This window comes from Mustela erminea, chromosome 16, assembly GCF_009829155.1.
Source record: "Mustela erminea isolate mMusErm1 chromosome 16, mMusErm1.Pri, whole genome shotgun sequence".
Classification (NCBI taxonomy): domain Eukaryota; kingdom Metazoa; phylum Chordata; class Mammalia; order Carnivora; family Mustelidae; genus Mustela; species Mustela erminea.
The window spans coordinates 77,001,118-77,027,640 of record NC_045629.1 but is presented as its reverse complement, the minus strand read 5'-3'; the positions used below and the strand labels follow the sequence as shown (position 1 = coordinate 77,027,640).

The window sequence follows — 26,523 nt, the reverse complement described above, 5'->3', positions numbered from 1 at the left end:
CTCTATTGTCACACCACCAACATTCCTTCCCAGATTCCATTGTAGAGGCCCCAACTCTGTGGGCATTTTCCAAACTCTCATCTTCCCCACCCCCACCCAAAGAGTCAGGCACAAAGCTTCCATGAAATTTATGTCATTGGGCTAATGCTGGTGTTATGTCTGCCTTACCCTCCCAGAATATCATCTATCTGAGGGGAAAGATTGAGTTTTATCCCACTTCCCATTCACCATGCTTGTCATATGGCCCAACAGAAGGAGTGGAGGCCATCGGTATAGTGCACTATATCCTTTCCCTGAAGACCCCTTGCCCAAACACCCTTTGGGAGCATGAATTTATTCGCTGGTTCTTCCAACACCGAATGAGAACATTGAAGGCATCATTCAGTGTCAGGTTGATCAATTCATATTATCTACACTCTAAAGTCTCCTTTTACTTAGGGTTTTGTAAAGACACCAAAAGATGACCTGAGATTGGATGAATGGTATCAAAAAATAAAGCGTACATCATTAAATTGAATTGTATAGTGTATTTAGCATGTAATATCTTTTGCAGTTTTATTTGTCTTCACTCAAATCTCTTCTCATTAGGGAGCTGGTGACACCATCGGTCAGGTGCCACTAGAGAAACCGTCCAATCTCTCTCCATTCTGGCTTTGTCTTCTCTTTCCACCTTTCTGATTTTATGCTATTTTTTGTGCTTTTACACCTCTCAGTGATCTTTGAAGGGCTAGCTGATTTCCTTATACAAGGGGCAATAGAGTTGTTTCAGAGAAAGCTATTTCCATCCATTCACAATGGCTCAATTAATGGCGCACCCATTAATCAAGCTGCTATATTTTGGTTACCACTACTGTTCCTAATTGGCCACTATACTAACCTGTGCGATGTTATAGCCCAAGGAAGAATGTTCTCTTCCAATATCTGCCATTTAAGGAAGAGGATAATGAGGAGGAACCTGGGCATGGTGTGTATAAAAAGATTCTGAGGGCTCTATGGGGAGATTTTTACAGATAATTGAAAAAGCAGTTGAAGATTCATTCCTTCATTTCCTCAATCATATAGTAGACATGTCTGGAGTACAAATGAGGTTTCAAAAGCAAGCAGCTACCAGATATTTGGAGGAACAAATTACCACTCAGCATTCTAGCAGGTGGTACCAAAGTGGAGAACACTGTCTAACTCTACCTGTGTGAGACCCTTGCTCCCCAGGCCCCTCCACACCCAAAGGACAAAGCCTGGGTTGACATCACTCTGCAAATGGATCCTGGGTCTGAGATTCACCAGGAACAGCCCATTCAGAGACACCAGGAACAGCTGGAAGAGAAGAAGACATCCATTATGTGTTCTCTGTGAGACTCTCTAGAGCATTCCCACCCTCATCTGGCAAAGTCTTAGGGAGAGGCTGACAAAATGATGCATGTCAGATGACAGCAAGGAGATGAGTTCAAATGCTGAGGGTTGGGATGTCTGGGTGGCTCTGTTGGTTAAACATCTGACTTTTAATTTCGGCTCAGATCATGATCTCAGGGTCGTGGGATGTAGGCCTGCCTTGGGCTCTATACTGGGCATGGAGTCTGCCTGGGATTCTCTCTCTCCCTCTCCCTTTCCCTTTCTACTTCCCACCCCAACTCAAATGCACAGGTGCCCTCTTTCTCTAGGAAAAACAAAACAAAACAAACCTGAGGACTAATTGGCTTGGGATAAGCTCTGAATGGAGGAGACCCATATAGAATGCCATAAGGCCGGGAAATGGGAAAAGCTTCTCAGCCTTCAGGCAGAGCCACAGAGTAAGATAATAATGGCCACCATAACTGAGTGTTGAATGTGTTTTCTCCACTCTTCTCACATAGGCATCATTGAATCAATACAACCACTAACCTCATTTTTAGAAGGATATGTTTGTTAGTTAGGAATATGTTCACAGACATATGTAGGAAATGAGACTAATATTGGCTTAAAAATAGGAGTTTTGGGGTACCTGGATGGTGTAGTCACTTGAGTGTCCAGTTCTTGGTTTTGGCTAAGACTGTGATCTCAGGGTTGTGAGATTGAGCCCCATATAGAGCCCCATGCTCAGTGCAGAGCCTGCTGGACATTCTCTATCCCTCTCCCCCTGCCCTTCTACCTCCCATGTGTGCTCTCTTGCTCCCTCTCTTTCTCTCTCTAAAATAAATAATAAATCTGAAATAAAATAGTTTTTTTTCTTTTTTTTTTTTTTGTAGGGGAGACATGAGAGGCCTAGGGGTAGAGAGCTCCTAGTACTGGTTGCACAGCTTGGTCAGGATAGGAGAGACCAAATCTCCTGCTAATCGTTTTCTTGCCATTCTTACCAGTTGCTTCATGGTTACAAAATGGCTGTTGTCAGTCCAACTATCACATCCGTTACCAAAGCACTTCTATCTGAAAGGGAGGTTAGAAAAAAAAGAATTCCGTGCTATGATTAATAGAATTGTCATAATTAGTTTTAATCAATCATGATTCAATGCCTGAGGCTGGGTATTTTGCCATGCTGAACAAAATCAGGGTTTTGTAAGCTAAGAGGAAGGAAATGGGTATCGAATAGGCAGCTCACATCACAATATTTGGAGGGTTGAGCCATGTTCAGGTCTGCAGTAGTGTTCAGGTCAGGTCTGCAGTTTCGCTCTACAACTTGCTGTCTATTGGGCTCCCACACTCACATGAGCTTTCTGAGTCTCAGGTGTCTTATCTGCAAAAAAGGAAAACAACAATGCTAGTTTCTACTTAAGGATACCAAGGTGATACAAGGTGACATTTATTGGTAAACAATTAATTGACATGAATGTTCTAGAAATTGCATGTCTCTCTATGTGGAAAACAGCATCATTGGGCAGAGCAAATGCTCTCATCTCTGCCTACTTGGCTTTGAATTCTCTCTCCTCCGCTTGCTACCTGAATGATCAAGGTCAAAAAATAACTTGTGCACATCACAGCCTTCTCATCTGTAAAATGGAGCAATAACCATACCACACTTGCCAGTGTTGTGTAGATCAAAGGAGACAGTACATGGAAAAGGCCTGCCCATTACCTCTACATCAAAGGCGTCCAATAAATCCTAGTTGTTCTTACCGTGTGCTAATGACTCACCAATCTAAAGCTTCTTGCCTAATCAGAGTTCCAGGCGCAATGAGTCTCCTGCTTCTGGGATAGCTTCAAATCTCTGCCCCACAGATCCTGGAAGGAAAAAGGAAAGATGATGACAACCTAGAAACTCCTACCTTTCCCTCCTCTCTCTCTACCACCCCAGTTAAAGAGTGCCCAAGCCCTCATTTCTATCCTCACCAGCCTAGAGATCTCCCACTAGCCTAGACAGCTAACAGCTTCTCAGTTAGCTGCATGCAGATGGCCAGGGGATCTCACTACTGGGTAGATTCTGATCCCTCCCTCTGGGAGGAGGGAGTGGGGAGTCTGAATTCTTAGCAGGTTCCAGGTAAGGCTGCTTCTGCTGATCTGCAGACCTCATTTTGCAGAATGGGGCTCTAGAGTGGGCTGGATTGTGGGTAAATCTCCAGGCTCCAGCAAATTCCAATCTCCTGATATCACCACCACCTAGACCACTACTATCACTTTGCCACTGCCCTTCACGTCCACAAGGACATACAGTACAGCCCACAAGGGTTCTCTCTCCTCCCTGGCACTCTCCTGCTTCTTGAATAGTTGTTAACCCTTTCAATGCCCACTGATGCCTCCCAGTTTGGGGATGAAACTGAAGCTTGAAATGTTAAAAGAGACATTTCAGCCGCTAAGTACTGCAGCCAGAGTCAAATCTCAAGTTTCTACAGCCAAGGGACAAGAGATGTGCCATGCAAAGTCTGTCCTAAGTCTCATGGAGCAGCTGATTTGGGTCCTGGTGTCAAAACCCCTTGACTCACATCTGATTTTGACCACAGTGGTGGTGGACCATGGTAGAAATGCCTGAACTCAGAAGAGCTTCTGTATTTCCTATTTTCTGTGCAGAGTCCAGAAGAACTTGGGGGGTGAAGGTTACGTCCCAGGAGTAACCCTCCATCAGTGGATCAGGGCACTGGCCCTCTGTTCTCAGAGGGAGACTTCTGGAAAGCATTCTGGACACATCTCAGATGGTCCAACAAAATCAAGATCACCTCCATGACACACATTCCCATGGGTTTTCTGTTCCCCATGTTCTTTCTTCCTGTTTCCCGGGGCTGCTTCTAAAATAAACTGCTATTACCCAGCGCTTCCCTCAGGTATTGTGTCTGGGGGCCTGACCGTCCAGGGCCCAAAAGCATACAGCACGGGGGGGTGGGGGGGATGGGGGGGGTGGGAGCCTGGTTTCAGCTAGAGGAAGCAGGTAGAAAGGGGAATCCTATATGTTGAGGACCTGTGGTGTATTAGGAACAATTACACAGGCCAGCACGTTCGATCCCAGAGGGCTTCTGGCTAAATTTCGCATCCCTGTTTTATAGGGGAAGAAACGAAGTCCACAGGAACTGGAACACCTCATTTGGGTTGCAGATTCCTAATGATTCAGGTAGGATTCAAAGTGCCCTCTGCCCAACTCCACACGTCACATTGTCTCCCCCACACCACATCAACCAGAACATTCCATCGGGAGAGTCTGTTCCTACTGCTAACACCCGCTGCACTCTGCATGGCAATGACGAGGCTGTAGGATTGGGCGTTTATTTACCCCTCTGCCCTCCTCAGCTGGAGCACAGTGCTAATATTTGGATAGTTTAGAGTAAACATCACCGAACATCTCCGGTCTTTGACTTCTCCCCCTTCTAAAGGCAGGGATGAGTCCTTCCCCAAATATTTGTACAAATTATTTGATTTTTGCTGACTGATGAAAATGTATCTCCCAAGGACACATGCAAAGCTTCCCTTTGTTTTCCTTTTAGAGTTCATCCCGCAACTGTAACATGGGGCCACTGAGGCATGGCCAAGAGCAGAGCGGCGTGGCCTGAGGCTCTGAAAGAGGCCTGGCTGGGTTTTCTTCTGCAGTCTCCATCCTCCCAGTGACACACAGCCACACAGTCTCTAAGGGAAGGGAGACAATGCAAGTAAGACTGAGTTAAAAAAAAAAATAGAGTCATTTATGTATTTCTGTGCCTCTCCTTTCTTACAAAACCCCAAGGTTGTCAAAATAAAGGGGAGCCTAAACTTTTGCCTCATAGAAGTGACTGTGTGCAGAATAAATCCATCCTTGCTGGCCCGACTCCAATCCTACATCACAGAGGATTCCTGATTGGCCCCACAGAAAGGGATTTATTTACAGTGTAAAGCACAGCAGGAAGGGCCATGATTCTAGGGTTACGGAGGATCCGAGAGGCTGGGTTTCAGAGCTGATGCTGTTCATCAGAGGTCTGACCACGAATGACACAGACTCACTGAGACTTAGTTGTTACACCTGCAAAAGGGACCCATTTGGGGGCATTCAGCCCCTCATTCTTACTCTAATTCACGGAGTCTATGGCAGAATTTAAAAAAAAACACAGACAGATTAATGTCTCTGCAAATAGGAGGAGTCTTAAAAACCCTGGTCTCAGATTGATTAAAATATGATACGAAGGAAGCAATGCCCAGGACAATTAGGTGAGCAGAACCCCCTGTCCTAGAGTCTCTGAGCTGGCGGATGACTGATTTTAAAACCTCAAGAGGTGTAAGATAGCTCACTTGGTAATATTCCTGTAAATGTCTGTTGGGAACATGTTATAAAAAAGAATAAACAGATTAAGAGTCACTTATGGTTTGTCTCCCTCCCAATCCCATCTTGTTTCATTTATTCTTCTCCTACCCCCTTAAGCCCCCATGTTGCATAACCACTTCCTCATATCAGGGAGATCATATGATAGTTGTCTTTCTCCGCTTGACTTATTTCGCTAAGCATGATACACTCTAGTTCCATCCACGTTGTTGCAAATGGCAAGATTTCATTTCTTTTGATGGCTGCATAGTATTCCATTGTGTATATACACCACATCTTCTTGATCCATTCATCTGTTGATGGACATCTAGGTTCTTTCCATAGTTTGGCTATTGTGGACATTGCTGCTATAAACATTAGTGTGCATGTGCCCCTTCGGATCACTACATTTGCATCTTTAGGGTAAATACCCAGTAGTGCAATTGCTGGGTCATAGGGCAGTTCTATTTTCAACATTTTGAGGAAACTCCATGCTGTTTTCCAGAGTGGCTGCACCAGCTTGCATTCCCACCAACAGTATAGGAGGGTTCCCCTTTCTCTGCATCCTCGCCAGCATCTGTCATTTCCTGACTTGTTAATTTTAGCCATTCTGACTGGTGTGAGGTGATATCTCATTGTGGTTTTGATTTGTATTTCCCTGATGCTGAGTGATATGGAGCACTTTTTCATGTGTCTGTTGGCCATCTGGATGTCTTCTTTGCAGAAATGTCTGTTCATGTCCTCTGCCCATTTCTTGATTGGATTATTTGTTCTTTGGGTGTTGAGTTTGCTAAGTTCTTTATAGATTTTGGACACTAGCCCTTTATCTGATATGTCATTTGCAAATATCTTCTCCCATTCTGTCAGTTGTCTTTTGATTTTGTTAACTGTTTCCTTTGCTGTGCAAAAACTTTTGATCTTGATAAAATCCCAATAGTTCATTTTTGCCTTTGCTTCCCTTGCCTTTGGTGATGTTCCTAGGAAGATGTTGCTGCAGCTGAGGTTGAAGAGGTGACTCTTAATCTCACAAAACAAACTGAGGGTTGCTGGGGGGAGGACGGTTGGCAGAAGGGGAGTGGGGTTATGGACATTGAGGAGGGTATGTGCTTTGGTGAGTGCTGTGAAGTGTGTAAACCTGGCGATTCACAGACCTGTACCCCTGGGGATAAAAATAGATTCTATGTTTATAAAAAATTAAAAAATTAAAAAAAAAAAGAATAAACAGTTGATGAATCTGACATGCTGTAGGAATGCACCAAGACAGGCTTTCTGGGGGAATCCTGAGGTCAGAGGCATGGCTGGTAGTCAGGTCAGGACTGGTGTGAGGTAGGAGTGAGAGGCATAGGTAAGGAATAGGTAAGGAGTAGGCAAAGTGCACAGCCGCATCTGAGTTTGAAAGCCACATTCATTCATTCATTCATTCATTTTTTTATTTTTTAACTTAATTAATTTTTAAATTTAATTTAATTTTTAAATTTAATTTAATTTTTTCATTTCATTTCATTTCATATTCATTTATTTTAATTTAATTTAATTTATCTTTTTAAATTTTATTTATTTATTTGAGAGAGTGAGAGAAATGGCACAAGCAGGAGGAAGGGGCAGAGGGAGAGGGAGAGGCAGAGGCAGACTCCCTGCTGAGCAAGGGTCCTGGTGTCGGGCTGGATCCCAGGATCGTGGGATCTTATCCCAGCCCTGGTTATCATGTAAACTTTCTGGAACCCACCATCTGCAGGTCTTAGGCAGCTCCTTCTGGGCCTCAATTTCCTGACCTATAAAATGGGGAGGTGGGCCTCAAGATAAGTGCAAAGAACCCTATTTGACACTGTTGTGATTCTGCATCTTTGCCACTAACTAGACAGAAGGTTCCCAGGAAGCCTGATCAGGATTGGCTCACCCCTCCACCTCCGCCATCATGAACATGGAGCAGTGCCCAGTAGGTACTATTTATGCCTCCTGCTGAGTAATCCCAGTGATGAGTGGACAGCTTTGTTACTGTTAGCTTTGCCATCAGTAGCTCCAAGCTGGCTTTAGAACCAAAGAGACCTGAGCTCCAAGGTCAGTTCCATGGTCACTTGTAGAAAACTTGAGATAAATGACTACATTTCTCTGTATGCTTCAATTTCCTTATCTGCAAAGTGGGAAAAATGCCAACACCCCACCTATGCTGGCATGAACCTCATAGAGGACAGCAGTCCTTGTGGAAAGAGCAGGTGTCACTGTCCCAGCAGGCCTCATGGGAGTTCCAGAGATAAATCCCATTGGCCTGCTCGGGTCTTGTGTTTATCCCTGAACCCATTCTGGGGCTGGGGAAATAGGACATGCAGCATGATGAGTATTTTGTGCTGACTCCTCCTAGATCCCACGTAATTTACAGGAGCAGAGAGCGGGGGCGGTCCTCAAAGAAATTAGTGCTACCTCCCACAGGAGTGGGATGGATATGGCCCAACAGGAAAACACTTTGGAGAGTATGCATTATTCTCTGCCACAGCATTTTCAGCAGGACATCAGCAGGCAGTGTGGGGCTGGGTGAAGGGGCTGTGCCCACAAGAAAACATGAGGCCAGTGCTTGCAAGTTAGGTCTGAAGGCACTGATCATGCCAGACCTGGATTCTGGACATCAAATCATCTCCCTTCTGCTGTCTGAAAATCCACTGTCTCTAATTTTTTTCTTTTGATAGAAGGCTATTTTGGATAATAGTGATGATTATGAAAACAAAAAGGAAAAACATCGAAAGTTCGACTGTTGGTTATCTATTGCTGTGTCATCAGATTACCCCCAACTGATCAGCTTAACACAGTACATGCTTATTCTTTCACAGTATCTATGATCAGGAGTTCAGACACAGCTTACCTGGATCCCCTGTCAACCCCTGTCAGGGTCAGGACTGTGTTCTCATCCGGAGACTAAACAGGACAAGGACTTGCTTCCAAGCTTACTTGGCTAGTGACGCTCTAGGTTCCTGGCAACTGTGGGACAGTTTCTTGTTAGCCATCAGCTGAAGCCTAAGGCCACCCTCAGCTGCCCTCAGTTCCTGGTCACGTGGGCACCCCACAGAACCACTTGCTTCATCAGGCCAGCGAGAGGGAGACTCCAGCAGAACAGGGTGCTACAATCTTCTGTAATGTAATCACATGCATCCTGTCTCCTTTGCTGTACTCTATCATTTGAGGCAAGCCATAGGTCCTGGCCACCCTAGGGAATGAACACCAGCAGGCAGGGGTCATGGGGACCATTCTAGAATCCATCCACCACATTATCCAGCCCTACTGTGTCAGACTATACAAAGAGCAAGTGCAAGATTGAGCTTCCACATTTTTAAAAGATTGGGCTGGGTGTTCAGACAAGATCTATACCAATTATGTATAAAACTGCCAGATCTTTATCTACCACTTACTAGCTTTTTTTTTTTAATTTATTTTCAGCATAACAGTATTCATTGTTTTTGCACCACACCCAGTGCTCCATGCAATACATGCCCTCTCCAAACCCATCACCTCCCACCCCTCGCCTCTTCAGACCCCTCAGATAGCTTTTTTACCTTGAACAATTTCCTCAATCTCAATCTGAGATTCAGTTTCTGCATCTGAAAACTGAGGGGAATGCAAGTACCTTGTGGGTAGTGTTGTAAGAAGTCAATGCACTAATACATGAAAATGCTTTTGTTAGTCCCAGCATGGATTTAGTGCTCAGGAAGAAACAGCATTCACGTATATAATGTGATGCACATGAAACACGTGTGCATTGGAAGGATGTGCTGGATTTTTCCAATGTCAGAACCCTTCAAGTGCAACATGAATTGTTACAGATAAGGAGAAGCAGCTGTGTGACCTACCTGAGTTCTCAGAGCTACTCAGTAACTGAAGGAGATTGGAGAAACTTCCACGCATACCCCAAGCTAGAATCCACATGAGTGGTCATCTAAGCCTAAAAATCCCCCATAGCCTTCTTTCCCAAGGTCTCCCATGGAAATACAATGGCCCGGAACACAGGATTTCAAGAGCTGCTTGCTTTTATTTGCTTTACGTCTTGGACTTCCGCATAATATTTTGTTTGGGGGAGAATGGTGTAGCAGCTGAAAAAGATTAAGTAAGGATACGAATAATTGAAAGAGTAAATACAGAAGTGCCACCCAAGGCCTCTCCCATTTTTCTTGCCTCACAGAAAAGGAGAGTGAGACTCAGAGAAGGCAAAGCCTGGCCTGGGTCTCAGTGGTGTTTGGTGCTTGGTGTCAAGGACAGAATGAGGAGCCAGGGCTCCCAGCTGCTATCTCTCCAAGTCCTACCGGCCTCTGTGCCGGTGAAGTTACAGAATATTTTACCTTGAGTTTGACTTGGAGAAATTAAGCCATTTTAAAACATACAATGGACTGGTCTCACTTTATTCCTGTCTAAAACAACCATGACCACAACTGGAAATACTAAACTAATGACATCCTGAGAGGCCATAACTCTATGAGAGGATGTGTGTCATTTTGATCATGGGCTGCATTCCTAAGCAGCAGAATGCTAATAAAATGTGTGCAATAAATTGCATTTTAAAAGCATCGTGGGAGACAGAGATTGCTCTTTTAAGAAACCCTATAAGGAATAGTTTGGTAGAGCAAGAAGGGGGAAAAAAAGCCTTTAACAATGGAATAAAAATCACTCATTTGAGTCTTATAAATCTAGACTGTGGTATATGGAGTTTCCTTCGAGCATATTGCCTTTTATGTATGTAGCATATGCTTGAACACTCACAGATAAATCAGCCTGGTAAGTATGGCTAGAAAGCAACAGCTCCACCTCCTACAAGCTTCCTCTTACCTAGGTGCTCCCCACCCTGCTCCCCAAAATACCTACTTCTACCCTTGAAACATCTGAGTAAGTGAGGTCAGAGAGACTTGGAGAAAGGAGACCAGCTTGGCTAGCAGGAGACCTGAGTTCAGGCCCTTGGATCTTTAAGCAGCTCATGCACTTCTCTGAGACTTAGTTTCTTCATATGTCAAGCGGAAATATTATTTGACCAGCTGAATTTTGAGGGCAATCTTGAGCATCAAAACAGACAACAAATACAAAAGCATTGATCAGAAGACAGTGAGCCAAGAAGACGGATGAGCAGAGGTCTGGGAGGAGATTGCCCTCTCCTCCCTCAGCCACCATCATGTCTTAAAGATTCTGCTGGATGAATTCTCTTTCCCAACCCCATGCCATGGCTTCACTAGGGTCCACCTCACCTTTCACCTGTACTATTCGAACAGACTCCTCCCCTGGTGTTCCAGCATCAAGGTGGGTCCACCTCCAACCCATTCTCCACATTATAGCCTCCACTCTTTTTTTTTTTTTTTTTTTAAGCAACTCTTAATGGCTCCCCTTGGCTTGCAAGAAAGGGAAAAATGGAGCTCCTGGGTAAATTCAGGAAAGCCTTCAGTATTCAGCCTGCCCACCTCTCCTACATTCCATATCATACTTTATACAATAGCCATACTGAACTCTTAGGGTTCACCTGATAAGAGATGCTATTTCTCCCCCAAGGTATTTTATTGTATTGTTTTCACTGCTGGTGGAAACTGAGGCTTATTTGCATCAGTCAAGGCAAGTAAGTTTTTGCTGCAGCAACAAGCATCCCCTAAATCACACTCTGCATAATCAAAGTTGGAGGGGAGGGGGACATGTGTTCGTTGTCCTTAGTCCTCAACCCAGGCCTCTATAGAAGCTTCCTCTCCATTAGTACAGATCACAAACAACAGGAAGAAGAGAGCATGAGAAGACCATGCATTATCTCTTGGAACTTTCCATGAAGCTCACATCTCACTGGCCAAAGCAAGTGAAGGGTCTGGGAATGCAGCCAGACAGCAGAGAACCAGCAATATTTGAATGAACAACTATAATAATTTCCACACCTTGCTTATCTCTGGCTGCCTGGTAAGCAAACATGCATATTTAGATTCCTCTAACATGCCTTCTCCTCCAGGAAGCCTTCCTTATTCATACTTCCACCATGAACAGCACTATACTTGCTCTGGTTTGCTCAGTCTCATTTTTTTTCATCAAATCAAGCATTCCTCTGGGGCACATCTTTGTAGGACTAGCACAGTGCCTGGAGAAGGGGAGGAGCCCTGTGTCTCCACAGCAAAGGAAAAAATGTTTAGGTAAGTGTGTCCCCAGCTAGGCTTGCCGGGCCTAGGTACCCCAAAGTCTTAGGGGTAGGATGGAAACAGAGGAAGAAGTGTGAGGGCTTCAGAGGTTCTGGAGCCAACTGAGCTTCCCCTCACCTATCTGGCAACTCCAAAGACATCCCCTAGTTGTCACTTGTCACTATAACCCCCAGCAGCCAATTGCTTATCCTTGCTTCCTCAGCCACTCAAGGTCAAGGTCAAGGACACATCCTTTCTCCTAGAAGGAGAGGATGGTGGGTCTTGACCCTGCTTTGTCACTTCTGAGCCATCAATTTTTTTTAATTTATTTTCAGCATAACAGTATTCATTGTTTTTGCACCACACCCAGTGCTCCATGCAATCCATGCCCTCTCCAATACTCACCACCTGGTTCCCCCAACCTCCAACCCCCCGCCCCCCGCCCCTTCAAAACCCTCAGATTGTTTTTCAGAGTCCATAGTCCCTTATGGTTCATCTCCCCTTCCAATTTCCCTCAACTCCCTTCTCCTCTCTAACTCCCCTTGTCCTCCATGCTATTTTTTATGCTCCACAAATAAGTGAAATCATATGATAATTGACTCTCTCTACTTGACTTATTTCACTCAGCATAATCTCTTCCAGTCCCATCCATGTTGCTACGAAAGTTGGGTATTCATCCTTTCTGATGGAGGCATAATACTCCATAGTGTATATGGACCACATCTTCCTTATCCATTCGTCCGTTGAAGGGCATCTTGGTTCTTTCCACAGTTTGGTGACCGTGGCCATTGCTGCTATAAACATTGGGGTACAGATGGCCCTTCTTTTCACTCCATCTGTATCTTTGGGGAAATACCCAGTAGTGCAATTTCAGGGTCATAGGGAAGCTCTATTTTTAATTTCTTGAGGAATCTCCACACTGTTCTCCAAACTGGCTGCACCAACTTGCAACAGTGTAAGAGTGTTCCCCTTTCTCCACATCCTCTCCAACATATGTTGTTTCCTGTCTTGCTAATTTTGGCCATTCTAACTGGTGTAAGGTGATATCTCAATGTGGTTTTAATTTGAATCTCCCTGATGGCTAGTGATGATGAACATTTTTTCATGTGTCTGATAGCCATTTGTATGTCTTCATTGGAGAAGTGTCTGTTCATATCTTCTGCCCATTTTTTGGTATGATTTTCTGTTTTGTGTGTGTTGAGTTTAAGGAGTCATAAATTTTTATCTTCTGTAGCTGTCCAAAATCTTCTCTAAACCCTCTCAATGCCTCGACTGTTCTCTTCCAGGTAAACCCTACCTTCCCAGTGAGAATTTTGAGAAAATAAACTAACTACACTTCCCAGCCTCCCTGAGGACCCTGGAGCACTAGACTCCAGTTTACAGATGAGCAAAAAAGCACAAGGCAGTGAAAGAACTTTTCCCAGATGTAACCACTCCTCATAAGGAGCGGAATTGGGATCCACCCCCAAACCTCAGTGACCCACAGCTCCAGCCACACGGGATACTGGACAAAGGGAAGGCTGACCCAGACCTCCCAGAGCAGACTCCAGCTCCCCAGTTACAACAACTCCCATCGCTGCCCCCTCCCAACCTCACTTATTTCACTTTACTCTGATTAACCTCCTGGGGGCCTGAGCTCAGCTTCTGGGACTTGAGCTACTAAGCTGATGCCTTGGCTCCATTCCACAAAGAGGACCTGGCCCTGTTGCCATGGGACACTTAATAGCTACCGTTGGCAACAGGCAGAATAAGGGTCAAAATGAGCAGCCGCTCCTGCTGTGTGGCTACACTGACCTGTTGTGCGGCTAGCTAGCTGGTCACTAGCCCCACAGAGGCTCAAGGTCCTCTTTCTAAAACAACAACAGCAATAGCAAAACCATTATTTTGGCTTAAGGATGAAAAGAGATCATGTACAAAAAACACTAGGTCAGTATCTGGCAGGTAACAGAACTTAGTACACGAGACGGGGTATAAGCTTTCACAATCACGTGCTGATATGTTCTTTCGCAACCATGGTGGCTGAGAGGAGGGCTCCTCAGTGGGGTCCACAGACTGCCACCAACTCCCAAACTCTGTTTCCCGTCTGTGACAAGATAAGGGGCTTGCACCAGATGTAGATCCCTAGTCCTCTCCCTGTGCCTGCCTACCCACCCCGCTCAGGTCCCTTCTAGGGCAGAGCTGGGATGCATACAGTAGGTGCTTAGCACTGGCTGAGGGTGCACCTCGGAATGCAGATCTAAAGGAAGTGAGGGACATGTATCTAGCCCAAACAGGGCTGACGGCATTTCCTCTGCCTGCTGCCCAGGGGAAGAGGATGGATCTGAGTGCCTGACCCTTCCACTGAACTTGTTTCCCTTTGGCTCTGTCTCCTCGGTAGCATCTGGTTTCCATCACTGGACAGATGACACTTGGGCCCCAGATTCCTTGACCTCCCAAGGACACTGAGCATCAACTGGACTTATCAAAGCAGCACATTCCAGCCAGCACAATGTGCCAAGGAAGATGGGGAAGCTGCCTGGACCCAGCGGGAGGTCGGAGATCAAAGTGAGGACATGGAGCCCTCCCTGGGCCAAGTCCAGCCAGCACCAAAGCCTTGAGCCAGCTCGGGCTGGCTCAGCTGTCCGGAAAACCCTCCAAAGGCCCCTGCTGCCTCCTGCTTCCTTGTCCCAGGTTCCTTGCAAGGGGCTAAGGCAGTGCTGAGTGAGTTAGATGTGCAAAGCTTCTTGAAAACAGGAAAGATCTCAAAAAGAGACTGTCATTTATCATTAGCATTGTTATAAGAGAATGGATGAGCTTGTTTCAGGGTTCAACATGGTCTCTGCAGATCCATGCCAGCATTTCCACTATATTGGAGAAGGATGAAGAGAAAAGTATTGGGCACTCACTCTGGACCAGACACCGGACTCCATCTTTATTTATTTATTTGTTTTAAAAATTTATTTAAATTCAGCTAATTAACCCATAATGTCTTATTAGTTTCAGAGGCAGAGTTTAGTGATTCATCAGTTGCATATGACGCCCAGTGCTCATTCCATCACGTGCCCTCCTTCATGCCCAACCCCCAGTTACCCCATCCTTTGACCTGCCTCCCTTCCAGCATCCCTTAGTTTGTTTCCTAGAGTTAAGATTCTCTTAACTTTTCTCTTAACTTTTTCCTTCTCTGGTTTCATCTTATTTTATTTTTCTCTCCCTCCCTCTATGATCCTTTGTTTTGTCTCTTAATTTCCACATACGAGTGAAATTGTATGATAATTGTCTTTTTCTGCTTGACTTATTTTGCTTAGAATCATAGTTGCACCAACATAGTTGCAAATGGTAACACTTCAATTTTTGGATGACTGAGTAATATTCCATTGTGTGTATATACCACATCTTTATCCATTCATCTATTGATGGACATCTAGGCTCTTCCCAGAGTTTTACAAGTCAGGAAAAAATAGATACTGTTGATGTCGATGGGGAGAAAGGAGAACCCTTTTACACTGCTTGTGGGAATGCAAGCTGGTGTAGCCACTCTGGAAAACAGTATGGAGGTTCCTCAAAAAGTTAATAATAGAGCTAGCCTACAACTCAGCAATTGCATTCCTGGGTATTTACTCCAAAGGATATAAATATAGTGATCTGAAGGGGCACCTGCTCCCCAATATTTATAGTAACAACGAACTCTACCTTCAAAACCCCACCTGCTGAGCCCTCTTACATTGTCTGGAAACTGCAATTTTTTTCTCCCGCATGTTCAGAGGAAGTGATCATATCCCACAGAAGCCAGTGACATGCCAGTGCCTCAGAGCTTCCACAGAGCTAAGTCAAACTCAAAGCCAGTTTGGAGTAACTGCAATTTCATTTGGCTCCAAAGCCCACCCCTGGTTTCAGAACACCATGCTGTGTGCACAGAGTAAGTACTAGAGCCCCAGTTCCTCAGGAGAAACCTAAACTTGACCATAAACAAATTCAGGAGGCAGTTCATGCGAGGAGGGGACCCCAGAGGTGTCATTGCCATAGTGGCACTTACCCAGAGTCCCTGTCCCCAGATGCCCAACCTGGATGTGCTTTAGAATCTGGAGCCTGAATTTCAGTTTTTTTTTTTTAAGATTTTATTTATTTATTTGATAGAGATCACAAATAGGCAGAGAGGCAGGCAGAGAGAGAGGAGGAAGCAGGCTCCCCACCAAGCAGAGAGCCCGATACGGAGCTCGATCTCAGGACCCTGAGATCATGAACTGAGCTGAAGGCAGAGGCCTAACGCACTGAGCCACCCAGGTGCCCCCTGAATTTTAGTTTTAACAGCTTTACTGAGACATATTTTTTACACCACACACTTCACTCTTATAAAGTATACAATGCAACAGATTTTAGTGTATTTGGACTTGGGCAATCATCGCCATGATCAAATTTAGAACATTGTTGTCACCCCTAAAGGCAACGTGGCATGCTTTAGCTACCACTTCACACCCATCCTACTCTTCCCCCTGCCCTAGGCAATGGCTAATCTATTGTTGGTCCCTATTGATATGTCTTTTCTGGACATTTTGTAAAAATGGATTCATAGAATACGTGGTCCTTGATGACTGACTTCTGTCATGCAGCAGAACGTGTTCAGGATTCCTCCCTGTATGCACCATGCAGACCACTGTAGCGTGGGTCAGCACCCCATTCCTTTTCATGACCAGATATCATTCCACAGTAGGGAGGCACCACATTTTATTTACCCATCACCCGTTGATGGACACTGAAGCTACTTTGACATGTTGACTATTATGAAGAATACTCATACAGACGGGCAAGTACAAGTTTTCATGTGGATGTAAATTTCATTTTTCTGGGGTATATACTTGACAGTGGGATTGCTGAGTCCCATGGTAGCTCTGTTCCACCTTTTGAGGAGCTACTACAGTGCTTTCCACAGTGGCTTCTGACACCAGCTCTGTACAACAATTCCAATTTCCCCTTCTTCTGGCCAACATTTGTTATTGTCTTTATTCTCTATTGTCATGATCTGAGTGCTTGTGAAGCAGTATTATTACACTGAGGTGTTGTTTTGCTTCTCTAGTGATGAAGGATGTTGACATCTTTTCATGTGTTTCTTGGCCATTTGCTTATCTTCTTTGGAGAAATATCTATTCAGATCCTTTGTCCATTTCCCAAAGGTAGTTGTCTTTTTATTGTTGACTTGTGAGAGTTCTTTATATATTCTAAATGCATGTACTTTCTAAGATACAGGGTTTGCAGATCTATTTTCCCATTCCATTGGATGTGTTCATTTTCTTAATGATGTTTTACAATCACCGAAGTTTTCAATTTTGAAGACGTCAAAGTGCTTTTGATTTCATATCTAAGGAAGCTTTGCCTAAACTAAGGTCGTGAAGATTTACTCCTATATTTTCTTCTAAGACTTATAGAGTTCCATCTCTTGCATTTAAGTCTATCATCCATTTTGAGAAAGTTCTTGTGTAGGATGTGAAGAAGGGGTACAACTTCCTACCTTTGCATATGGACATCCTCTTGCCCCAGCATCTGCTGTGGAAAAGAACATTCTTTCCTCACCGAATGGTCTTAGAACCCTTGTTGGAAGTCAGTTGACCAAAACACGTAAGGATTTACTTGTGGATTCTCTCTTCTATCCCTGGTTTTCTACATCTATCTTTGGGCCAGTACAGCAGTGCCTTAATCTCTGCAAGTTTGTCATGTTGATTAGACAAGAAGCCCGGTAGGTTGAGGTGTCTTGAATGCATTGGAGCGGGCATATGCAAACCACAACATATGCCAGAGCCAGTGTACTCAAGACCAAGATGATGCAACTGAAGGACAGCCAGTCAGCTAGGCTTTCCCTATATGGCAACCGCTCGAGCTATTGCCAAATAATTTGCTTCCTCTTCTTCCTTGTCTCCTTGTTAAGAACCTCTCCCTTAGCTCCTATCCAGTGACTTTTGCTTTGATACTGCCCAATTCAAACCGATGCTTGCTCAAAGAAACTCCTGAAAATGTTAATGCACCTCAGTATACCATTCAACAGCAGTAACGTTTGAAATTCAGAAATGTGAGTTATTTAACTTCATTCCTCTTTACTTCTATTTTGTCTTGGCTATATTGGGCCCTTTGAATTTCAATATAAATCTGATTGTCAATTTCTCCTGAAAAGCCAGCTGGGATTTTGTTGAATACATAGACCAATATGAAGTATACTGCCATGTTCCCAATATTAACTCTTCTGATCCATGAACATAGATCATCTTCCCATTTATTTAGATTTTATTTAATTCCTTCACCCATGTTTTGTAGCTTCCACAGTATAAGTTTTATACTACTTTTGTCAAGTTTATTCCTAGGTAGTTTATTCTTTTTTGGTACTTTTGCAAGTGGAAGTGCTTTCTTAATTTCATTTCTGGAATGCTCATCACTAGTGCAGAGAAATACAGGTTTTCCTGCTATATGAAAGCAGACGGTTCCTATGAAAACCTTCAGTAAGCTGAAATGGTGTAAAACAAAGGAGCAATTATCATTAGTTTATATGGAAAACCTTTCAAGCATTCCCAGATCCAAAAAATAACCTCTCTTGGACTTTTCTGATCCCTTAGGACACATCTTGGTAATGGCTACATAACATAAATGGAGATGAAGCATAGATGCTCACAGGCACAGGTTGAAGCTCTGAGGCTTGATGCTGAGGGTCTGGGTGTGGTTCCCAGGGAAGGATCTGGGGGGGCACCACTCTCAACTTTAGGGGTACATGGCCTCCATAAGTGCTTGCTCCCTTTTTGCAAAGGTGAAAATTCTCTTCAGATTTCTTTCCATTACCAAACCAGTACCAGCGTAGGTCTTCCATAAAAGCAAAGTCCTGTAATGTGAATTTTCAAACAACAAGGGACACCTGTGCAATCAATTTTTATATTAATCTACTATGCAAATTTGAAGTCATTTATTAGTTCTTGTAGTCTTTTAGTAGATTAATTAGGACTTTTTTTTTTTTACAAGATCATGTCATCTGCCAATAGAGATGGCTTTCTATTTTCCTTCACAATCTGAATATCTTTTCTTTCTCCCTCCCTCCCTACCTCTTTACTTCCTCACTTCCTCCCTCCCTCTCGCACTCCTCCTTCTCCTCCTTTCTCTCTTCCTTCCCTCCTCCTTTTGCTTTCCTTCCCTCCTCCTTCTCTCCTTCCTGCCTTCTTTTCTTCCTTCCCTTCTGCCTAATTATCCTGGCTAGAGCCGTCAGTACTATGTTGCATAGAAATGGTGCCAATAGCCACCCTTTTCTTGTTTCTGATCTTAAAGGGAAAGCTTTCAGTCTTTCACCATTAAGTATGATGTCAGCTGTAGGTTTTTGGTAAATATCTTCCATCAGGTTGAGAAAATTCTATTTCTAGCATGCTGAATGTTTTTATAATGAACAGGTTTGGGATTTTGTCAAGTACTTCTTTTTCCGCATGCATTAAGATGATTATGTGGGGTTTTGGATTTTTTTTTAAATATTTTATTTATTTATTTGAGAGAGAGAGCGAGCAGGAGCTGGGGTGGGGATAGAGGCAGAGGGAGATGCAGAATCCCTGTTAAGCAGGGAGCCTGATGTTAGACTCGATCCCAGGACCCCAGGATCACGACCTGAGCCAAAGGCAGATGCTTAACTGATTGAGCCACACATGTGCCCCAATTATGTGGTTCTTGTCAATCAAAATTCTGCAATGTTGACAGATGTCAGGGGCGGGGAAAGGGGGGTCAGCAATCACCCCCAGCTGAAAACCAGTGCCTCAAAAGCACAACTATGAGAATTAAATGCTCGAGTACCCAGTGTCTGCTCCAACATCTGGGACATGACAGATACACAACAGAAAGCAGGTTATTTTGACTTTTATCCTTCCCCAGGACACTAGTCCGGGCCTACAGGGAAGTGTGTGTTTAAACAGAAAGGACCTGCTGGGCCCAGTGGGGGCTCCTTCATGCCTTCAGCTATGGAAGCCTCAGCCCTAGGACCAGATAATTCCAGGCACAGGACCCAGTGAAAACAAGTGGATTCAGCCACCCATTGTATCTTCCTACTAAAGCAAAATTCTGCCAGGCCCTCCCTAAGGCTTGTTAAGACATCAGGATGGACATTCTGTCTTCGCTAGGATATTGCTGGATCAATAGACCTTAGCTCTGGTCTGCCCTTGTGTTGGCTCAAAAGGTCCCTGGATGTGTCTAGCTGATGGGCCTGACCCTGAGGCTTGTAGCATCCTTCATCGGGCTGGGACTGACCCCTGAGAATTGCAGCAAGTGAGCTCAGAAATGGAACTTATCAGAACCTTAGATGCCAGGTGCTTTCAATGCAGTATCTCTGAGCCTCACAACATTTCTAAGGGGACATTCATGGCAGCCTCCCTGGGTCCTCTCTCCAGGTCTTACAGACGTCTGCTGGAAACAGTCACAGTCACGTCCCCAGGGCCTTCCTTACCACGCCTGGCACACAGCGGGTGGAAGCCCCCGAAGCAGTTCCAGCAGGAAAGAGAACTGGTCACATTCAGAAAGGGCTCTGTCTGCAGGAGGGAGGATGGATTACAAGAGGCCAGAGTGCAGGAAGGGAGGCGGGCAGAGAAATCACCTCCGTGAAGGCAGCAGGTGTGCACGGGGACTTAGGCAGCGGGTGTGCCCGAGGGTAGGACTGAGTTAGAGAGAGAATTGGAGGCTGAAGTGCAGGAAGCTGCTGAAGAGGGAAGAGGGGACTGAGGGCACAGCCTGGCTTCTCCCCAAGGCAGACGCCCCGGTGTTCCATGACCATGTGACTGAGGTTCTCTGCTTTCAGAAAGGAAGAGAGGAAGGAGGAATTAAATGTACAGCTTTGCCTCTCTCTTGAGGAAATAAATAGAAACGGACGGGCCCAGGTGTGGGTGATGGAATGAATGGAGAGACAGACGAATGACAAATGCTTCAGTGTCAGAGCTAGAAAAGGTGTAAAAGGGCACTGCGTCCTGGGCTTCCCCACTTTGCCCCCTTGCCTGCTTGTACCCAGTGGCTCCATAGTTATCGTTTGCCCTGGAGCCCGTTGTGTGAGCGAGTTGCTTAGACACAGTTTTATTAATGCATAGGTCCTCTGAACCTCTTGCACCACAAAGATAACAGGACCCAAAGCCTCCCTGGCCATGCATTTATTCAAATCAACCTATTTCTAACGAACACCCCAAGCCGACTGTGTGCTGTGTGGTAGCTGCGGGCTGCAGGGAGGCAACGGTGAATAAAACATCTCCGCAGTCCTCCCGGATCCCACAGGCTAGGCAAAGATCTGGAACGTGTGTACTCCTAAGTAGGACACAAGTAGCAAGCGGCGAGGGGTTTTTATAATAAAAGCCCACGCTTGTAACGCGCTTACAACGATCCAGTTCCCATTCTGACACTTTCCCTGGCACCGGCTCGCAGAAGCCCTCAGATGGAGGATGTTCCTCTTGCCTTCTTTTGCTGCTCAGGAAACTGAGACTCTTGTCCAAGATTTTGTACATGGCAGCTATGGAGCAGAGGGAGGACCCAGGGAACCCCGCCCCCGGGCCTGTTCTGTGATCCCTGCAGTCTCCCCCTACAGGGTAAACTGACGTTCGTGGAACTCTGGATGCGTGCCAGCCACCCGACTGTCCACACCTTGCACAGGTTTCCGCCTTGTGGTTCCTCGAGGAGGGGAAATAGCGCAACGGCTTCGTGAGCACGCAGTGTGATTTCAACAGAATCAATTTCCAGTTCCAGCGCTCACCAGCCAGGCACCACTGGGCCAAGGCTTTCACCCCTGCCCCCCGCCCCATAACTCCGCCTCTTCACCTGTAGTAAGGGAATCCTGAAATGCCCACGCGGAAGACTGTTGAGAAGACCTGGAGCGTTCCTGCACGTCCAGTGGTTAAAGTGAGCTGGCACAGACGTGTTCTTGTGACGACCGGGAAGGCGAGGCTGACAAAGGCTAATAGCCATGCCTGCTCTGCACAGCCGGCAGGCAGTGGAGCTGCGTTTCTGTTCAACAGCAGCCCTAGGGATTTAACCCACTGCATCCTGCAGACCAGAATTCACAGGAGGAATGAATAGTGAATGAATGAATGAATGAATGAATGAGCAAGCTAGAAACAAGAAATTGGCATCTCTTATGACCTGGACAAGTTCACATTTGTTATTTCCCTGGATAATTAATTGCATGAAGGTCAAGTACTATTATCCCTTTTAGAGATTACTAAAAAACAGACAAACAAACAAACAAAAACAGACAGAGAATAAAATCATCCAAAGCCACGACAGCCCTCGCACTTCCACCTTGGGGGAAATACTGGGATTCAATCCCAGGATCCCAGACTCTTGACACCAAGGCTAATGTTTCTTCCTTACACCAGAATAACCCAAGACCCGGGACAAACCCAAAATAGATGCTTCCATCTGCACAAGTCCCTTCAGAGCAGTTAGATCAGGGAGAACTCGAGAGGTTATGCTCTGGCTTTGCCGATTTCTGATCAGAATCTGGGACTTTGGCACCTGAATTAATTCTCTGGACCTTGGGCTCATTTCCTGTGAAATGGACATGGTCACAACCCTGAGGGGCAGTGTTGGGAGGGCCAGCCCCACCCCCCAAACCCATCGGGCTGGTCCCGCTCAGCAGGGTGGGCAGCTGCTGTGAAAACCTCAATGTCGTTCTCTTGTTACATAGCTTAGAAGCTCAGATCCATGACAGACGCTGATGAAATCATCCCTATAGCTCTTTAGATTCACATGGGAGTTCCCAGTCCCTGTTTCCTCCCAGCCCCTCAGGACCCTGAAAGGGGGGGGAAGAGCCACGAGTGTTTTTGGTCTGTCTCACACAAGATGCTGAGACCCTGGCAGGCTGTAGTGGTCCACAGCAGCTTGCTCCAAGCCCAATGCTGGAAGCTTTTCTGGGGGAGGCTTCTGGCAGGCAGGTACACACTGGAGACACACAACCTTGTAAGTCAGGCTCATGGGCACCCCAAAAAAGAATGGATTTTTTAAAAGATTTTATTTATTTATTTGACAGAGAGAGAGTGAGTATAAGCAGAAAGAGTGGCAGACAGGGGGAGAGGGAGAAGCAGGCTTCCTACTGAGTAAGGGGTCCAATGTGGGGCTCGATCCCAGGACCCTGGGATCATGACCTGAGCCAAAGGCAGATGCTTCATCGACTGAGCCACCCAGGCATCCTCAGAGCAATGGATTTTTATTCAAAACTGTGTTCAGCTCCATTTTAAGGCAAGTATCCTTGTCTGTAAACTATGTCAGGGTGAGTAGTGAGCTCTGGGTTGATGGGCAGAGAGGTCTTTCAAGTCATCTAATCCATTCCCCAACAGGATAATCCTGGTGGCCAGCTTGGTCTAGGTGGCCTTGGCATAGTCAGTACTCATGCCTTAATGGTGAGATCCATTCTAGATACAGGCAGTGGGGAATTCAAGTGTGAGCCCATGGCCACCCTGGGGCGGCCCAAGGTCATTTGACTCCAAGAAGAGCAAACCTGTGTCTGAAGAGTTGCTTTGGCCTTAACTTGTATGTGGAATCTGGGAAGAGGATTTTAGAAAAGATTTAAGTTGTCCGCTCTGGGGTTTTTCTTGAGCTGGAATCTGCCAATGTCAGCCCATCAAGCGGACAGTCCTTTTTGTGTCTATTCCTGTTGTGCACCTTCGCCAGCCAGCTGTGTGGTCAGGGCTCTAATGTAGAACTCAACAGTCCTCTTCGGGAGGATGCCAAAGTCCTGAGCCCTTCCCATGCCAGCTGCTGCCCTCACCTCCATCAAGACCGTGCCGTACAGAGAATGCAAAGCACTATACAGACTATTTTCTTTTCCCAGGCCCCACTCTCCATTCTTGTGTCTCAGAACCTCAGACGAGCATTTCAGGAGCTCATTTTCTGATGAAAATTACACACATGACCAAAATATATGGTCCACCGTAAAGGCCAAAGATAAAAGACAGCTCAGAAACCATTCATTTAAGGGCTTGCAGCCTCTTTTGTGACATGGACAAAGGGACATGGACCCCCCTCCCGCAAAATAAACCGTACAGGACTGGAGAGATGCCAATAATACTTCAATACAGTTATCAGAATAATAAATTGGCAAAGTGCTAACACATGGACTCATGTTTCCCCACATTCTATAGCAAGGGGCAGCTGGGGGTCTGGGAAAGTTGACCTCTTGGAAGGACAGGATCAGTTGGTGACTGAGTCCCAGGTATGGTCCACAATGCAGTGGCCATTGCCTGCTTCCATAATTGAGACAAATCCTACATTCCAGTTTGAAGTTCATGAAAATAAAGACAGGTTTTTGTTCCCACCTGAAGTGGGTTGATTGGTGACCCCAAAACCAGATACATCCAAGTCCTAATGTCTGGAATTCATACCAGTGAGCTTATTTGGAAAGAAGAGCCTTTACAGATCCAATTAAGCTAAGGATCTCCGGATGAGACCGTCCTGGATCTCAGTGGGGAGGGGGAGGGTGCCTAGACCTGGTGACACGTGTCCTCCTGAGAGACAGAAGAGGACAAGGCACAGAGAAAGGGCGCGGCCATGTGAAGAGAGAGGCAATGTGATAGCGATGTGAGTGGTACAGCTACTTGCCAAGGGACACCCAAGGCCGCCAGGTGCTCAGAGAGTGCGCAGGCCTGCCCGCACCCTCATTCCAGGCTTCTCACGTCCAAGACTGTGAGAGAAGTTGCTTTGAGCCCACCAGTGTCTGGTCACTTGTTAAGGCAGCTCTAGGAAACTAAGACACCATCTAAGGTCACGGACGTGCCAAATTCTAGAACAACCCCTGCTCTAGGACAGCTGTGATAAGCATTCATTTAACACATACCCGTGGGACACATACGTGATTCTGGACCCCCGGTTGGCACCGGAGATGCGGGGCAGACATGCCAGTCTCTGCCCCTCAGGGAGCTGGTCTTCCAAAGGAGGAGCAGAGTGGGTGACTGAGGATACAGAACTGGGTATTTTATAAGCATGATGTCAGCAAGGATACGGGCCTTGAAGAAAATAAAACAGCGATGTATGAAGAGTAAAGGCAGGAGATACTCTAGACTTGTGGTTGGCAGAGGCCTCGCTGAGAAGATGACCATTTAGCTGAGATTTATATGGTAAAAGCATTTTCCTATAGAAGACGAATGTGCAAAGGTCCTAAGGCTGGGGCAGGCTTGGTAAGTTTAATGAGGAAAAGGCCTGCATGTCTGGAGTGGAAAGCAAGGGGAGGGAGGGCATGGTGGGGGGCATCACAGAGGGCCAGATCACTGGACCTTAGTCTGAGTTCTCTGACAGACAGGTGCTGAGATGGGGATTAGCAAGCAGGAGGATTCCTGGGATCCCAGCTTGCAAGAGAAACGGGATTTTAGGAGCACAGCCCAGATCAGGAGAGGCCACAGCTGGCCTCACAGGGAGCTCTGGAGCTGGGGTCCACCTGCAGAGTTACCCTGTCTCAAGGCCAAGGGTCCACAGCTGTTACCCTGCCTTGACCAGTGGCCCACTGCCGGCTGGTCCCAGAGAGGGGAGTGTGACCATGGCTGAGGGGATTCCGTTCATTTCTGGAGAGCGACAAGATGCTGGCCCTTCTCGCAGCTGCAAGATGAGTGGCTTGGTTCCGAAAAAGGGGCAGATGGCACAGCATCTGCTTGGACCTTGGCGGGGAGTTTGGGTTTTACAGCTTTATGTGTGGGGAAAATAAGGTCCGAGAAGGCAGTGGGTTTTCTGATCTCACAGAGCAGGCTGGGGACAGAGCCAGGTTTGAGTTCCCTGCTTCCTTAAAATCCTTCCTTGCCTGTCTGTTTCTACGACGGTCATATAACATTTTACGGCACAATCAGGTGCTTAGAGCTTCCCAGAGCAAGGCTGCTCCTCTCAGTCGTTACAAGCGGCTGTTTCTAAGGTATTGTCTTGATCAGCTTCTCCTTGAGGCCCCAGGGGCGCTGGACACACACACGTGTGTATACCAATGCACACGTGCAAATACACACGTGCATACACACAAAGACGGGCACACAGATGTACAAAGGCACAAATGTGCATCGAGTTTAACAGTCCATTTCCCTGCACTTCTGCTATCTTTGGTAAAGCGGATTTTCCAGCCTTTCCCTCTGAGGGGGTCGTTCATTGCCCCCTCCACCCAGAGGTCATCGGGGAGGTGGCGAAACTCTTTGAAAAAAACTGCTGAAGACGGATAACCTGGCGTGTGGGATTTCTTCTCTTCTCCACGATGATGTCCGCCAGGGCCCTGAGACTCTCGGAGGAGATGTCACCTTCTCCCCAGAGAAAAGGCATTTTCCACACATTTCAGATTTCAGTCTAGCCAGCAGCGGCCAATGATGGACTTTGATCCTGATACCACTGTCATCGGCATACACCTGAGGGCGGCGATTCAGTGGAAGAGCCTGGAAGCAGGGCAGACAAGCTCTGAGCCATCTCTCAGAAGCGTGGAGAGGCCATGTGAGAGCTCCCTCCACTTCCCGGAACGTCCTGCTGTTTCGCTCTGATCCCTTACTTTCTTTTTAAAGATGACACACAGATGCTTAGGGTCGATTTCACTGTCTTGCTTCGGTTCTTGTGAGGTGCTCGGCTGAGGGAGGCGGCTGGGGCTGGCGTCCACGCTGTTCCCTTAGGGGCCACTAGCGGGCTTCTCCTTCTACCGACTGCATCACCTTGGACGAATCACCTGACCTCCTGAACCATGGTGCAAACGAAGACAACAACTGGGACTCACATTTGTCCCGAGGACAAAGGGACGCCGTGCAAGGGTGTGCCTCTCAGACTCACACGAGC

The 26,523-nt window shown here is 46.1% G+C and overlaps 1 long non-coding RNA gene across 1 annotated transcript; it reads right to left on the bottom strand.

The window, feature by feature from the left end:
- Window positions 1-551: 551 nt before the first annotated feature.
- Window positions 552-3,176, bottom strand: LOC116575479. Its single transcript, XR_004279799.1, has 3 exons — window positions 3,106-3,176; window positions 2,331-2,400; window positions 552-1,314 (listed from the first exon to the last, which is right to left on the bottom strand). It is a non-coding gene; the product is annotated as an uncharacterized LOC116575479 (long non-coding RNA).
- Between the last annotated feature and the right edge of the window lie 23,347 nt (window positions 3,177-26,523).